The 15,312-nt window shown below is 34.3% G+C and overlaps 1 protein-coding gene across 2 annotated transcripts in view; it reads right to left on the bottom strand.

Moving 5' to 3' along the window:
• The window catches only part of Proc-R (Proctolin receptor), a 33,245-nt gene extending 19,616 nt beyond the window's left edge, over window positions 1–13,629 (bottom strand). The window contains exon 1 of one of the 2 annotated variants that reach the window (XM_030388643.2): window positions 13,482–13,629. The gene's annotated coding sequence lies outside the window, so the exon portion shown is untranslated. The remainder of the gene's footprint in view (window positions 1–13,481) is intronic. The other variant, XM_089263241.1, reaches the window with a different exon arrangement.
• Between the last annotated feature and the right edge of the window lie 1,683 nt (window positions 13,630–15,312).

The raw sequence follows: 15,312 nt of genomic DNA, 5'->3' as shown, positions 1-15,312 counted from the left end.
GAAAGTTATTTTCACGCCACGCGCTAAAGCAAGACACAAAAACCAAAAAAGATTGAAGCTAAAAATGGAAAATAAAGTAAAAAAAAAAAGCAGAGGAAAGAAAATATTACAAAATAAAAAAAAGTGGTATAAAGGGAGAGAGCGCAGAAAGTAACTAAAAATAAACGCGCTGGCAAATAAAAACATTGTTGCACATGTTTCGTGCCAGCAGGAAGGACTCTCTTCATTTCTATTCTCATATCGCGTCAACATTGTTGCCGCCCGCCGCATCGTGTGCAGCGTTCGTAAGCTCTGGCAACACTGTCAGCTGCTCAGCTCACAGCTAATGTCGATAAATATGCTCACACACTGCTCGCTTATTAAGCACTTGCCGAGCTAACAATGTTTTATTAATGGCCACTGAGATGCAATCCGAATTCACAAGTCGTTTCGATATCGACAAGTAACTATATACATATATGGAACTATATATGTATATGTATACGTATGTAATACGTATGTAACTGTACGACAAGCTTGATTGACAAATTTAGTGCGAAAATTATACAAGTGGAATACAAATTTCTGGCTATATATAAAAGTATATATGTATATGTATATACAAAAATATAATCGCCTTTGCATTACATACATCATTCGCGGACGCTAACTCGCTATCTCATTGTCTGTCTCTATATGCATGCGATTCTCTAAGCCATTCCTCCCTAACTCTCTCTCTCTCGACATGTCTTTCTACATTTATCCGATCTACCTGCTCCCCTTCGACCTCTTTCTCTCTTTCTCATTCTCACTCACTTCCCCTTTTGTCTTTGTCTCTTGTTCTCTCTTAAGCTCCTCACTATTTCTATGGTTCTTGTCTACTTCTCCCTTTCTGTCTCTCATGTTTCTCTATCTCTGTCTCTCTTTTTCTCGCCCTATTATATTGTCTACCTCTCTCTTTCATTTCTGCTTCTTCTCTCTCTCATACCTCCCTCGACTTATGTTCCTATCTCTCTCGTTTCTCTAATGTCTCCCTTTCCCTCTCCATCTCTCTCTCTTTTCCACTTCCCCTCTTCCTCTCTTTCTCTCTCTCTCTCTATCTCTACTTCTCTATATCTCTCTCTCTCACTCTGTATCTCTCTCCTTCTCTTTGCTTTCTTCGGGTCTCTCCTATTCAATCTCTCTCTCTCTCTCTCTCTCCCACTTCACCTTCTTCTCTATCTTGCCTTGCATATCTCCAGCTTTCTCTCTCTCTCTCTGTATACTTCTATATGTTAGTCTCTGTCTCATTCTCACCATTCCATTTCACCGCACGACCTCAACCCTTTCCAACTGGCATAACGAATGCATCAATCTCATTTACCTTCATCGGAATTCCTATTAGCACGGTCCCATAAACATTTCCACTAGTTCACATCCACACACACACACACACACATACATATATGTATGTATTGCCCCTAAAATATTGACACATTTGCATTCAAGCAGATGCACAATTCGAGCACTGGCTAAACACATGTTTCGCTTTTACCTCAACTGCATTACATTTGCATCAATTATTTTCGGTTTTGTTTGTGTTTATTTCGCGCTCGTTATATAATTTTCTATGTTCCTTTGCCGTACATTAAATTCTAGGTAAATTTTTCAAAATAACATCTTGATATTTTGGGTACACCCATGCTATTATTGTTTTCAACCATTCTTATAGCAATCGCATAGTACATCATTAATTATGTGTGGAAATCCTCAGAGTAAAAGTGCGCTGGCTTTAACTTGGATGTGTGGATGATCTAGTTGAAATACATTTGTAAGTGGGTGTATTTGTGTGTGTGTGTGTATTCAACCTAAAACCTGCAGCATAACACAGAGTATTACCGGCACAAGAAGTAAGAGCAATGAAGTCGAGCATGACTGACAACCTGATACTCAATACAAAAATAAAAATAAAAAAATTTAAAAAAATTAAAAATAAATAGATTCATTGATAGAGAAAGAGACGATAAGGGAGTTGCCAATTATTGCTCTATGATATCACATCTATGTAAAATTTAATAACTCTGGCTCTTAAAGTTTGAACAATGTCAAGACTTATCTGTATAGCTGTAGTTATCCAGAGTTAACTGTGGAGAAACTAGTTTTTCTTGAGCGTAGTATAGTACCCAGTCGAAGATGTAGTTTTCAATGGATGATCTAATGAAAGATCTAAGCAGATCAACATTATATAAAGGTCCCAGTAGAATAGCTAGTTTTCAGTTGAATATATAACCCCTAAGCTAGTCAATAGTCGAAGATATACATCCGACTGGAAAATATTGTTCATAATGGAAGATCTAATTCTTAGTGAATGACCCAAGTAGTTGCTAGTGAAAGTGATATATTTTCCCAATGGAAGATATAGTTTCCAATAGAGGATCTCAGTTCACAGTGAAATAACTGGCTCCAAGTGTAAAATAGAGCTTAAGGTTAAACTTATAGGTCACAATGGAAGATCTAGTTTGCCAATGCAAGACATGTGTGTGTACATAGCTCTCAATGCTAAAGCCAATTTCGAGATATAGTAAATGTAGTACCAAGGTGAAAATTACAGACATAAACCAATATATACCTTTCACATTGTAAACAGGCATGAAAACCTTTCCCTATAAAATTTACAATTCTTTAAATTGGAAATAAATTTAAAAGAGATCTAAAACAAAACTTATTTTAATATCTGCAATAATTGAACACGCCCCCAAAGTACAACTAGCCAGCCCTTCAACAGGTTAACACTCAAGAAAACAGGGTATCTTGCAGTCGTTGCCTTTAGTTTTCGTTCTATTCTCTTGGCGCTTGCTTCAACATTTTCGCTGGCTTTATTTATTTATACAGTTAATTTTTTCTATGCATTTGCATTTTATTATTGTTTGTTGTTGTTGTTGCTGCTGCTGTTGTTGTTTGTTGGCTTTTGTTATTTTTATGAAGGCATCATTTGCTAGCATTGTCCATCAATTGATTATTTCAGCGCTTTTGTTTATAAACAAAAATTCAACAGAAACTCATAAAAATGGTGCAAAAAGCCAAACAGCAAATATTTATAAGCTTTTAGAGTTGTTCCACAAAAGGAGGGGTGGCGGGGAGGGGAGGGGGGGGGGGGGTGGCATGGCACAGCAGATTGAATATACGCCTACATAAATATATATGGATACATATATTTAATTGAATTCAATGAAAATGAATTTCAGTGTCAATTAATTGCTGGCGCCGCATTGGGGATGTATTCATAGATCTGGATGGTCGAGCAGATCCATGAATTGTGAGGCCCAGGGAGAAGCCCAAATGTATTATGATGCCTGCTGTCTGATGTCTTTGCTGTCCTTGTTGTTGTTATTGTGTTTTTATTGTTGCAGCTCAGCGCTGTTTGCTCTGTTGTTTTATTATGCGTAAGAGATTATAATGGAATTAATTACGTATACGCACAGGTGAAAACTCTGGACGCGCTGAATGCTGCTGGCCAAAGCCACTTAATTAGTGTGCCATCTGTATATATGTATGAGGGTTTTCGTAAAAATATATATATGTATATATATATGTGTGTGTGTGTGTGTCGGTTAACGAGCACTGTAGCTGGTATATGAGCATTACTGAGCTCTTGAGCTGCTGTTTGTTTATGTTTAATTGTCCGTCGGATTTGCTGTTGCATTTTCAAAAAGGTTTTTATACACATACATGCACACATACATACATACATATGCATACCCTTTCATTGAGGGACGGCATTAAGCATTTGTCACGCACGCTGTCATGCATTAAGGCACTTAACTGATTTACATCTGAAATATTCTCAACAATTGCAGCTAGAGTTAAGGCTGACATTAAGTCATAAAGCGCTCAGCTAAGTGGCTCAAACACTTAGCGGGGTAGGGCATTAAAAAGAAAATATATACTAGTATACATATACATACATATATACACACATATATACATATATACTACTCAAATGCAACTGTAAAATAAAAATGCTTTTAGGGAGTGGCAGCATTCGTTTATCTAGTTTATGCGACAGAACTCAGTTGAAGATGGACCGTGATGACTTTGCCTAACTACTATAGAATGGACTTGGCTTTATACTTAAATTAATTATATATAAGTTTCAGTTGATGAGCAATACTTAAATGCCTGATGACTGTAATCAACTGTCAACCATAAACAAGAAATATTTGTACTTAGTCTTCGAATGACGGCAGTAAAATTTCTGTCATTGTCGTAAAAATGCTCATTACAAATCTTTACAATGTGGACAATTAGCCTTGCAAAAAGTCAACTGATTAATGGCCAAAGCAAATTGTTTAGACAGCAAATGAAAACGGCAATACATTTCACATGTATTCTTTAATTGGATAATTTATAACAAATAAATAAGTAGCAAATCAAATGAACTTTATTTTTGTATAGTATTAATAATACAGAAAAGGTAATGGAAAAATTGTACTAACTGCTATTAATGATAGTAAGGGTCATAGTAGTAATACAAAATTATAAAACAGTTGAATATTAACTAATTAAATGCCCATTATATTGTATATAACAATATAAATGGGAAAAAAGAGTAGTAGTAAAAATAGTAGTAGAAAAGTAGTAGAAGAGTATTAAAATTGCTGCTAACAGAAAACTTCATACATAAATTTTTCCATAAATGAAAAGTACTAACTACTACTAGTAGCCAAACGAATAATAGTAGCTACTTAAACGCACGTTATATAAATACAAATATTTATACATTGAAGAATAGTAGTAGAAAAAAGTAATCAAAAAAGTAGTAGATAAGTAGTAGTAGTAGTATACAGTAGGTAAATATTTCTAATATTTCTAGTAGTAACGACTACAAGTAGTAGAAAAGATAATAGTATCTAACTAAATACACATTTTGCAAAATAGTAGTAGCAAAAAATAGTAGTAGAAAAAGTAGTAGAGGAGTAATTGAATTACTGATATTAGGTATTTCTAATATTTCTAGTAGTAGTAGCAGTAGTAGTAGACTATTAGTAGTAGAAAATATAAGATCATCTTATTAAATGCACATTATTTAAATAAAAATAAATTGAAAAATATTAAAAAAATATAAAAAAAAAAACGATAGAGGAAAAGTAGTTAATACTATAAATATAATCGTAATGAATAAATGAAAAAAAGGAGCAATATAAAAGCAGTACTAACTGCCACTAACAGAAATAGTAGTAAGTAAATATTTCTTTACATATTCTATAAATAGTAGCAAGAGAAATAATAGTAATAAATTGAAAAATATTTATTTAAAAAAAAAAGTAGTAGCAGAAAAGTAGTAGATGCCACGACTAATAGAAGTACTAACTCATTGCAATTTACCAAGCTTTTCGAATGCCTTGCAAAATATGAAGCCTAAAGAAATGAAGCTCAGCTCAAGACGTAGAAGTTTCTGCCACTCTCAAAAAGCAGCTTGTACAGCTTTTAGCTGGGAGCCCTGTCAGTGTTGCAGCTGGTGTTGCAAGCTGTTGCAAGCGACGGGCGTGTTATGCAGTGTATGCAACAGTTAGGTGTTTTGCCACACACTAATCCACTTAAAATTTGAATACGATTCGATTGGGCGAGTGCGCGTGTGTTTTTGTAATGCCTTCATTCGCGCTTTTGGCCCGTTGTGTTTGTTTTGGCCAGCATGTCATTTAAATTTGCATAATTAATCAATTAATGCAACGTTGCTGGTGCCAGTTTTTTTTGTTGTTGTTTATTATTATTATTAATCGGGTCAACTGAATTCGTCACGTGCATAAATTTTGCGCTTCTGATTTGCCATTTTCATTTCAGTTTTCATTTTCACAATTTTTAAGCCACGCACGTGCCTCGACGTGCCTATGCACGATATGAGTCTCAAATAAATACAAACACACACACGTACACTCAGTCAGTCAGACAGTTCTACATATAGTATATATAGTAGTACACTGAAATGAGATTATAACCCATATTCAGTCGCCAGGGCCTGGCCTGGCCCGGGTATATTTGGTCGCACAATATTGGCAAATTAAATTTTAAATGCATTTTGTTTGCCAAAGGCGGAACATGTCAATTATTTAGCGCTTACCGCTTTATTGCATTTCAATTTTGATTTAATACTTTTTATGTGAACCATTTGGAATACGACCCCATATCGCCTCACATCGCATTCGAATGCGCAACGCGTCGCATCGTGGCTATATAGATTTCATTAAGTATCTGAGCTGAGTGCACCGCGAATGCAATTGATAGATGATATTGTTGATGCACGATTTGATTAGGTTCTGCATTCGATTAAGTCATTAAATACGTAATCTCCACTTGACAATCCCAATCACAGAGGGAAATGTATATTGATCTCTTGATTGGATCTGAATTCGATTCAAATGTTATTTAATGAAATTAATGCAATCAACACCAAGGCGAATTGAAAGAAAACTTGTTCTAACTACATATGACCAATTATATTACAATGAATATAGAGACAGCTACATATACTGTAAATATTTGTTTTCTAATGCGGAGCAAGCAAATGCCAGAGCTCCTCTATACAATTCTCTTCTTTGTCTTTAATAATTTATCTATTTCTTCACAATGTTTCCCTCTATGATTCGCTTTGCATAGTTTCTCTCTCTTTCTCCACAGTTTTTAAAGAGAATCTCTCCCTCTCTCTTGCTCCTCCCTTATTTTCCTTCTCTACCAGCTTTGATTATTGCTCTTTCACTTTCTCTCTCTTTTCCTTCCCTATTTTTCGTTTGTACCCGACTTTCAATTCAACTATTCGTTTTCGCTCACTTCTTCAGTCTCCTCCTCTCGTTCTCTTGTCTTCTATCACTCTATTTATCTTTCTGTTTCTCCCTCTTTTTCTATTCATTGTCTACTTTACTGAGTCTCTCTCTTTTCCTCTTCATTGCCTCCTCGTTTTTTTCTGTATCTCTGACTTTTCTCTATCTCTCACTACTTCCCACTCACCCTCTTCACACTCTCTTCAGTCCATCACACTCTGGCTCACTCTCACTTGATCTCTACCTCTTTTCTTCTCTCTCTCTCTCTCCATTTTTCTATCTCTCTCTCTCTCTCTTTCCCTCCCTCCCTCTCTCCATCTTCCTTTAACTCTATGTCTCACACCTTTTCACCCTGTTCTAACTTTCCTCCCTTCTCATCGTCTGCCTTTATCTGCTTTAGTCATATCTTTATCTATCCTTCTGTCTCTCTCTCTCTCTCTCTCTCATTCCCCTTCTCTTATCTATTCTCTTATTTCCCCTTTACTTAACTCTGTCAGTTGTCAAGTGTTTTTAATTCTGGCTTTAGTTTCTTGCCATCATCAATTTAAGTTTGCAACTAGCCTAAAAGCTCTCTGAATTTTCGCACTGATTCAATTAAAAACAGCAGCAGTAGCATCGAAAAGAGCAACAATAACATGAGCCACCCATCCATCCAACCGTCCGTCCGTCCGTCCATCCATCTATCCATCAAATACCGAACGGCATTGAGCTGTCAATGCCGGATTCTGGACTTATTTTCCATTTGAGTTTTCACACTTGTCCAAGATTCGTCACTGGGCTGATTCAGTCCAGTCCTAATGGATCATCAGAATTAACACATACGACCACACACGCACACACACGCACATTGTCTATTGTCATTTTTGTTCACCTGCCTCTGAAATCATCTACATTTGATTTTAAATTTTGCTTTTGGCTTTTTATTTCCATTTCTCTTGCGCTTTTTCCCCATTTCAATTGTTTTTGTTGGCGCGGAAAGAGAAAGGAAAACACTTCGCACGAATTAGTCTTATCTGCAAGTTGCTTTTTGTTGTTTTCTGTTGATTTTTGCTTTGTTTTCCTACTCATTTATTTATTTTGCGGATTTGCTGTGTCTCAGCTTTACTCATTTATATTTATTTGTTTCTTACTCATATTTTCATTTAGATACCCTGCAATCAGCTATGAGTGAGTATCTAAATTGGAAGCTATCCAATGTGATTTATATGAGGAGTATTATCACTTTCATCATATCCATTCAACTTTCTGATATATTCTTTTAATGTGCTCTACGACGCTTCCTTGACACAGCTACAGGATATCTAACAGGAGTATATCTTAGCACTTGGCTGCCTTATTCTGTCTCTTTTTCTCTGTCTCTTTCTCTCACTCTCTCTCTCTCTCACTCACTCTCTCTCTCTCTCTCTCTTTCTCACTCTCTGTTTGTTTTTGTTTCAATTTTCTTTATTTAGTGATATTTTTTTCATCTCACTGCTCTATGTATTTTATGTTTCCCGCTGGCTTCTATTTATAACCAAAAATAAATAATATGTGGGCTATTACGTCGTCCGCGTATTGCACTGACCACATTTTAGCAGTTTTTGTCGACTCTGACATCTGTTTCGGTGCTTTTGTTGTTTACGTTAGGTTTTGCTCGATATTATGATTGTGATTTTTATGGCTTTTTGAGAAATCACTTGATGTTTGTCACTGCTGACAGCAAGCAATCGACTCGAAATCTAATTGCAGTCGACAAATAACAAATATGCGAATAACTTTAACGCATGAGAATCGCATAGAAAGGTGACAGTGAGGCAGACTAGGATGAGAGATAAATATGAGTCAGCAGAGCAGTTTGAGACGATTCGTAGTAAGAGTTGTTTTTGACAGGAACGAGATTGAAAGAAGAAGACATTTCATATTACGTCACATATATACAGTTTGCAATCCTTATAGGGAGGACAACCATATGTCGAAGAATATGAAACACTTTTTTATAGTCGTGAAGAGATATAACGCACTATAAAACAGATAAGAGCTCTTATTAATCGGCTCCCTTCGCACTCAGTTTCCCACAATCTAAAATCAATTCTGACTTACATGAAATATTCATAGCATGGGCATTACTCAATATTTTCTTTTTCCATATTAGATTAACTTAGATTCTTTATTTTTTTTAACTTTTTTTACCTTTTTGAGTGGATTGTGTGCTTAAATTTTTATATTCTCACTTTAGCTGATGTGAGCTGTCAGAGGTTCTCTAAAATTTCTGTTTAAACGTATGCTCAAGACCATAAAATATATAAATACATACTCCCATATACCGATATATGGTTTACTATAACTCCAAGCTCAGGCTTAAATAAGTAAAGCTTTTATTTTTACTAAGAAATTCTTGTCAACAATAATCTTTGTTGTATGCATTATTTTTAACTGTTTCTCTCGCTCATTGGCTCGCTCTAAAATTAAACTCAGCATCCATTGTTGTGGAATCTATAGCTAAAGAATTTTCTCCCGCATCATATCGAACTACTTCTATAGCATATAGCTTCCAATGCGTGTAGTTGCATATAGAGTATTTAGCTGGCGAGTTGCCAAAAATAGCTGTTCTATTCTTGTTTTTATCAGTTTCTGGTCGGCATCCCCGAGCAATTAATGGACGAGCCGTTAACCGACACGGTTGGCGTTCAATTAAAATCCAATATAAAATATAGATTGCATGCCGTCGATGTGCGTTTCAATTTTGTGAATTTTGTTTTATTTTTTTTTTTTTTCGTTGCCCCCTCTTCGTGTAATATTCAGAAGACAAGACAACTAAAAACGAAAACAATAACAAAAATCGAAGGCACAACAAAGGCAATGCATAGAAAATGTGCTAGACTTGTATACATGGACATATCGGTTTTATATATTATATAATTGAACTCGAAAAATTCGGTGTTTTCAATGAAATTCATATTCTTCAGGAAAACAGAGATTATGGGAAGAAATGGGGCTTTGAAGAAATGCCTAAACATATAAGATAGGCGAGACTACTCGAGCAGCAGATGCTCTGAGCCCTGCAAGAGAAGTACGTACGTTCTCTCAAACTGCAAGTCGAGTTATATTATGAGAACTTGAATAAATCCTTTTGTAGTGGAACTGTCTATATCAAACTGCCAATTAATTGAATTACGTTTCACTTTAGACTAACACTCTTATCAGGAATATAAAGACTTTCTAAGTTCTTGACAGGCTCATTCTACCCTGATTGCTCATTTACAATGGGTTCAGTCTTTGAAAACCTTTCTTCAAGGTAAAGGAGATTTTATTCAATTAATCACAGAACGATTCGATTTTAACGACGCTTAAGGAACCATCGGTAAAACCCGGCAGACGCTATAAGCACGTGCATAAATTTCCTCATTTAAGTACATGTCTGGGGAGCAGAATTTTCGTCGCAATAGACGTAAGGACGCTATAAGTGGAGTCGTTATATCCGGATCCTACTGTAAATTAATGTCACAGCTTTGCTTTTAAACCATTTCGTTTTGTATCTAAAAATTTCTCTCTTGTTCTTCTTCTTCTGCTTAAGATATTATCAATCATCGCATTCAGGTCAACAAGATAAATATGTAGATAGATATATTGTTATATCTATTCATGGTTAACCCTAGTGCTGTTTCCTCTATCCTCTTACTGACCTACTACATAAATGTGTATGAATACAAAATCTATTTAAGTATACATATCTCCCCAAAGCAAGAATTCTTCCATAACTAAAATCTCTATTCCTATTATACAAATTGCTCGAGAAGATAATGGCAAATATTGGCCGTCTTATTCAACCAATGTCAAGTAGTTTGTAATCGAGTCTTGCTGTGGCAAACTTGTAGGTCGGTGTTCCATTTGGACTTACAGAGCAACAAATTCAATTCTGTGGCTCATTTAATTTCCATTTGCGGCGCACATACATATCGAAATAAATAAATCTATTGCTCTTGTGGCGCCCCACTTGAGTTTGGGGTGGTCTCAGTTTATCGGGTACAAAGGCATTTTGTGTTTTATGGCAACTGCATTTTTGGCTAACGAGCATTTAAGATAATATCATTTCAAGAACAGAACCGAAGCGAACCGTGAATTCTTCTACAAATACGGGCCAAAAAAACAAATGTATACATATATTATCTATTCATTTGGCTTGGTTGATGGCATTTTTTGGTGACGTGCGGAGATCGGCAAGCGTCGCGCATTAAAATCTATTTTGATTCAAGGTCGCGTCATCAGTTTTTGTTATAGTTATACAAATTGTTTCAAAATTCTACACAAGAACAGTGAAATCTTAAAGGAAAACGTAAGTCTTAAGCAAGGTTTTTTTTTTTGTGAGTTGAGCAACACTGAAAAGCCAGCAAGAAGAAGCAAGCGTAAGCTGAGACCATTTTTGGAGGCAACAGCAACAACAACAAGTCACATTATTGTTCAATTATTCACAATTGCACAATGAGTTCCGAGTGAATATGATTCTATATACAAGCATATATGTATGTATGTGTGTATATGTATGTGTATCTATTAGTTGCCGGATTAGCTGTCACTTAGCGTTTCCTTGGCTTACCCAATCGTCTACACTTGCCTCTCCAATTATGCTCGTTGAAATTGAGAGCATTAAAGTGTGTGTCTCTGGGCTATGCATAGATGTATGTGAGTGTGTGTGTGTGTGCGTGTGTGTGTATCATTTGTGCTGCACATACATACACATAAACATACATCTTTACATGTAGTTTGTGCCTACTTCATTGTGTGCTGTTTAGCACGTTGCGTATACGCCATGGGAGCCCATTAAAAATTATATTAAAACCACTTTTACTGGTTCATAACTTCTATGATGCTTTTGCTTATGCGAAGTGAGGATTTATAGAGTTTATATGCTTTCCTAGAACTGAAATTGAACTTGGTTAAAGTGAGCCGAGCTGTATCTTTAGTGTGGCACTTGCGCTTTAAAGATATTTTAAGTTTCATTATAATACGTATATTTTATATATAGGAGCTATGAGATTCACTATTTTTCAAAATAAAAAATGTTTTGGCGTTTGTTTGGCAAGATTATTGATAATTACAAAAAGTAATTAAAAAAAAAGTAAACTTTTCAGAAGAAATACTCAGAATGGGTTTCAACTTGATCATTTTTTTAAAATTATTTTTTATGCATTTTTATACTTTAGTATAAATAATAATATTTTAATAAACTTGTAATCTTAACTTTTTATACTAATTCATTAAATAAAATACTAATTCATTAAATAAATAAAAAAATTTTCTTACTATAGCCAAAATAAAATTTTGGAATTGAGTTTATTGAGAAATTGATTATGCTGTACTATATAATTTACATTTATATTAATTATTAAAAACAAATTAATATACCATAGAGGTGATTTAGCTAAAATAATGAAATCTTTAACTTTCAGCCTATTGTAACTTATCTGAGCTGTTTCTAGCCACAGTTCATGGTAGCTAATGCCTTTTATATATGCTTGATACAAAGTTTCTAAATTTGTTGGTACTATGCTTAATTTATTCTAATTGAAATCAGATAACATACGACATTGCTTATAGGTATAAAGTAAGCCTGAGCCTGACTTTGAGCTACCTAGTATCAAGAACCAGAGATCATCAGTAGACAATAATTATTTCTCAACTCTCTAATATCCCAACAAACTTTTAACATAATATTTAGCATTTATCGTATATAATTTTAGCCAAGTATCTTAAGCCTCATGGCAACTGCTCAATGCTTAAAACAAATAAACTTATTAGTTATAGCATTACATTATAACAAAATCAACAAATTTATGCTGCTTAATCAACAGAGTCAACTACTGCTAGTTGTGATATTAATTAAATATAGATTATGTCATTTGATTAACAGAGGCACGACATGCACGCAGAGCGCTGAATTAATTGAAATTGAAATCTAAATTTAGATATAATATCTTATTCAAGATGAGAGTGGCTCAGGGCTACTGCGGCCGCATACGAAATGTGTTGAAGAAATTGTCAAAGTGTGTTTGCTCAACATATGAATTACAATATCAATTGAAATGAAATGGAACTCGGGGCAGCAAATTGTTGCGGCTCCTTAGCATTATTTTAATGGACTCTACACAGACTCAGATGTGTATAAGCACACACATACACTTATATATATGTATATATATATATATATAAGGTATATATATATATCTACATATATCTCACAGATTTGTCACCTCGCACTCGTTTCTCTCTCTCTCTCTCTCTCTAGGTCTTTCAAATTTCGACTATGCAAATGTAGCGGAAATACCGAAAAAATGCCGATCAGCTGCGCTCGTACAAGCGCTGAGAGATATCTGAGTATGCTAAGGCATGTATATTAGACACATATATATGTATATATATTTAAATATATATATATATATATACATATATACTCGATACTCTTCTGTAGAGCATGCCCGTAAGCACATGCTCTGCTGCTCTTAGCTGTCGCTCAAGTGTGTCACTCGACAGACGCACACCTGTATATGTATAGAAATGCCTTTACAGATATTCGCATGCACACATGCACACATATATACATACATACACTCATACCCTTTGGCTAACGTCTAAGCACTTGACTTCAACTTTAATTGCCCAGCATGCGAAAATAGGAAATAAATAGAATAGAAATAATAATTTTTGAATTATGCATGGCAAATGTTATTTTACCTTGAATTATTTGTTGCTCACTAAACAAAAAACCAGAAGAAAAACAAAAACAAAACAAAGATATTTTCATATGGTGAATAATATTAAAACACACAAAGTCCAACATATAGATATATCTGTCATATGCGTATTCATTGCAAACGCGAAAACTTTAACTTTTTGGCTAAAAATATGTGACAAAAAAAAAATTGTAAAAAAATATTTAAATACATTTTTGTGTTTTGTTTTTCGCTTTCGTTTTTTTGTTTCAACATTTTCACAACTATTTTCATATTTTCTTTTTATGTTTTTAAGCAGCGGCTTAACACATTTTGTAATGCAACTATTCACACGCGGCGCAAATTCTCATTTAATAAATCAAATATTCTTTTGAAACAAAAAAAAAAACATCAAAATAAAAGCTGAAATATTCGACATATTTTGGCTAGCACGACAAACGTTTCACACTTTCAACAAATGGAACAAAAAGTTGTTAAATGAAACTATGCTTTGAAGACACAGAAATATTATTTTTAAAAATTTTGGTTTTTTTTAAATAATACTAAAATAAAACTAAATAAAAAATGTTTAAATATGTTGTTTTAATATGATGTTTTTACTTGACAAATTTATAAAACAAAAATAAATAATAATAATAAAATAAATAAATAAATAAAACTTGAAAAATTGAAAGACTACAGCAAATCTACCTTTATAATTTTGTTTTTAATCATTATAAAATATACTTTGCAAAAAAATATATATATATTGAAGAATAATGATTTTAAAAATATTATTATATGTTTTTATTAACAAAATTATTTAAATATGTAAAAGTATTTAAATATTTTGAATAACAACATTAATTAGCTTTAATATTTTTAATAGAAAAAAATTTAAGGAAATATGTACTCTATCTATATTATAAGAATTTTATTATCTTATTTATAATCAAATGAATTTTTACAAATTTAAAAAAAAAAATTTAAAAAAAAAATAAGACATTTGCAATAGAAATAAATTTTCTAACGAAAAATATTGATAAACAAATCATATTGCAGTTTATAAAACCCAATTTTGGCTAATGGAAATATTATTTGATTTATGTTTGTATTTTTCGGCAAATGAACTACTGCCAACAATAATCAAATGTGAAACGTTCGTTTATTATTAAACATATTGAAAACATTCAGAGTTCACACAATCTTCAAAGCCCACGCAGCACGTGGCTTAATGAAAAAAAAAAAGACTAAAACAAAAACCAAAAGCAAAAAAAAAAAAGGAATGAAAATGTAAAACTAAATAAATAAATAAATTATTAAATGAGTTGTTCGAACAGCAAGCAGCACGAATTCCGTCACAGCGCACGTGAAGATCAACGCCAGAGCATCGCGATGAGACTGAATAACAGATCTTAACAGATCGAAGTCCCTGGCCGGCGGCACACAGGTGCGGGCGAGCTGGGGTGCTCTGGCTGGGTGCCGGCTGCTCTGGGCTGAGCGGACAGCGAGCGCGTGGGTACAGCGCTGCCCATTTAACAGCTTGATAAATGAATGAAACGCGTCGCACTCGATTTGCGGCAATTGTGAGCAGCGATTGAAGAGCGACGGAGATGCAGAGAGAGAGAGAGAGGGAGTGAGGTAAATAACAAAGCTAAAAGCTCTGGAGTGTATCTGTGCAAGGGTGACTGAAACGACAAAGCTAAATCAATGCAAAGCTCCCACAACAGGTGTGCGGCAAAAGCTAAAAGCTTCAAATCACTGGCAGTCTAGTGCAATCCAGAGACATTTAGGGGAAGCCGAAGCTAAAGCTCGCTAGCAATTATTTATTCAAAAAGTTCGCTTGCAGACAA

The sequence above is a fragment of the Drosophila navojoa genome, chromosome X (genome assembly GCF_054131105.1).
Source record: "Drosophila navojoa isolate 15081-1374.11 chromosome X, UAZ_NAV_1.0, whole genome shotgun sequence".
Taxonomy (NCBI): domain Eukaryota; kingdom Metazoa; phylum Arthropoda; class Insecta; order Diptera; family Drosophilidae; genus Drosophila; species Drosophila navojoa.
This window is presented reverse-complemented; position numbering and strand designations above follow the sequence as displayed.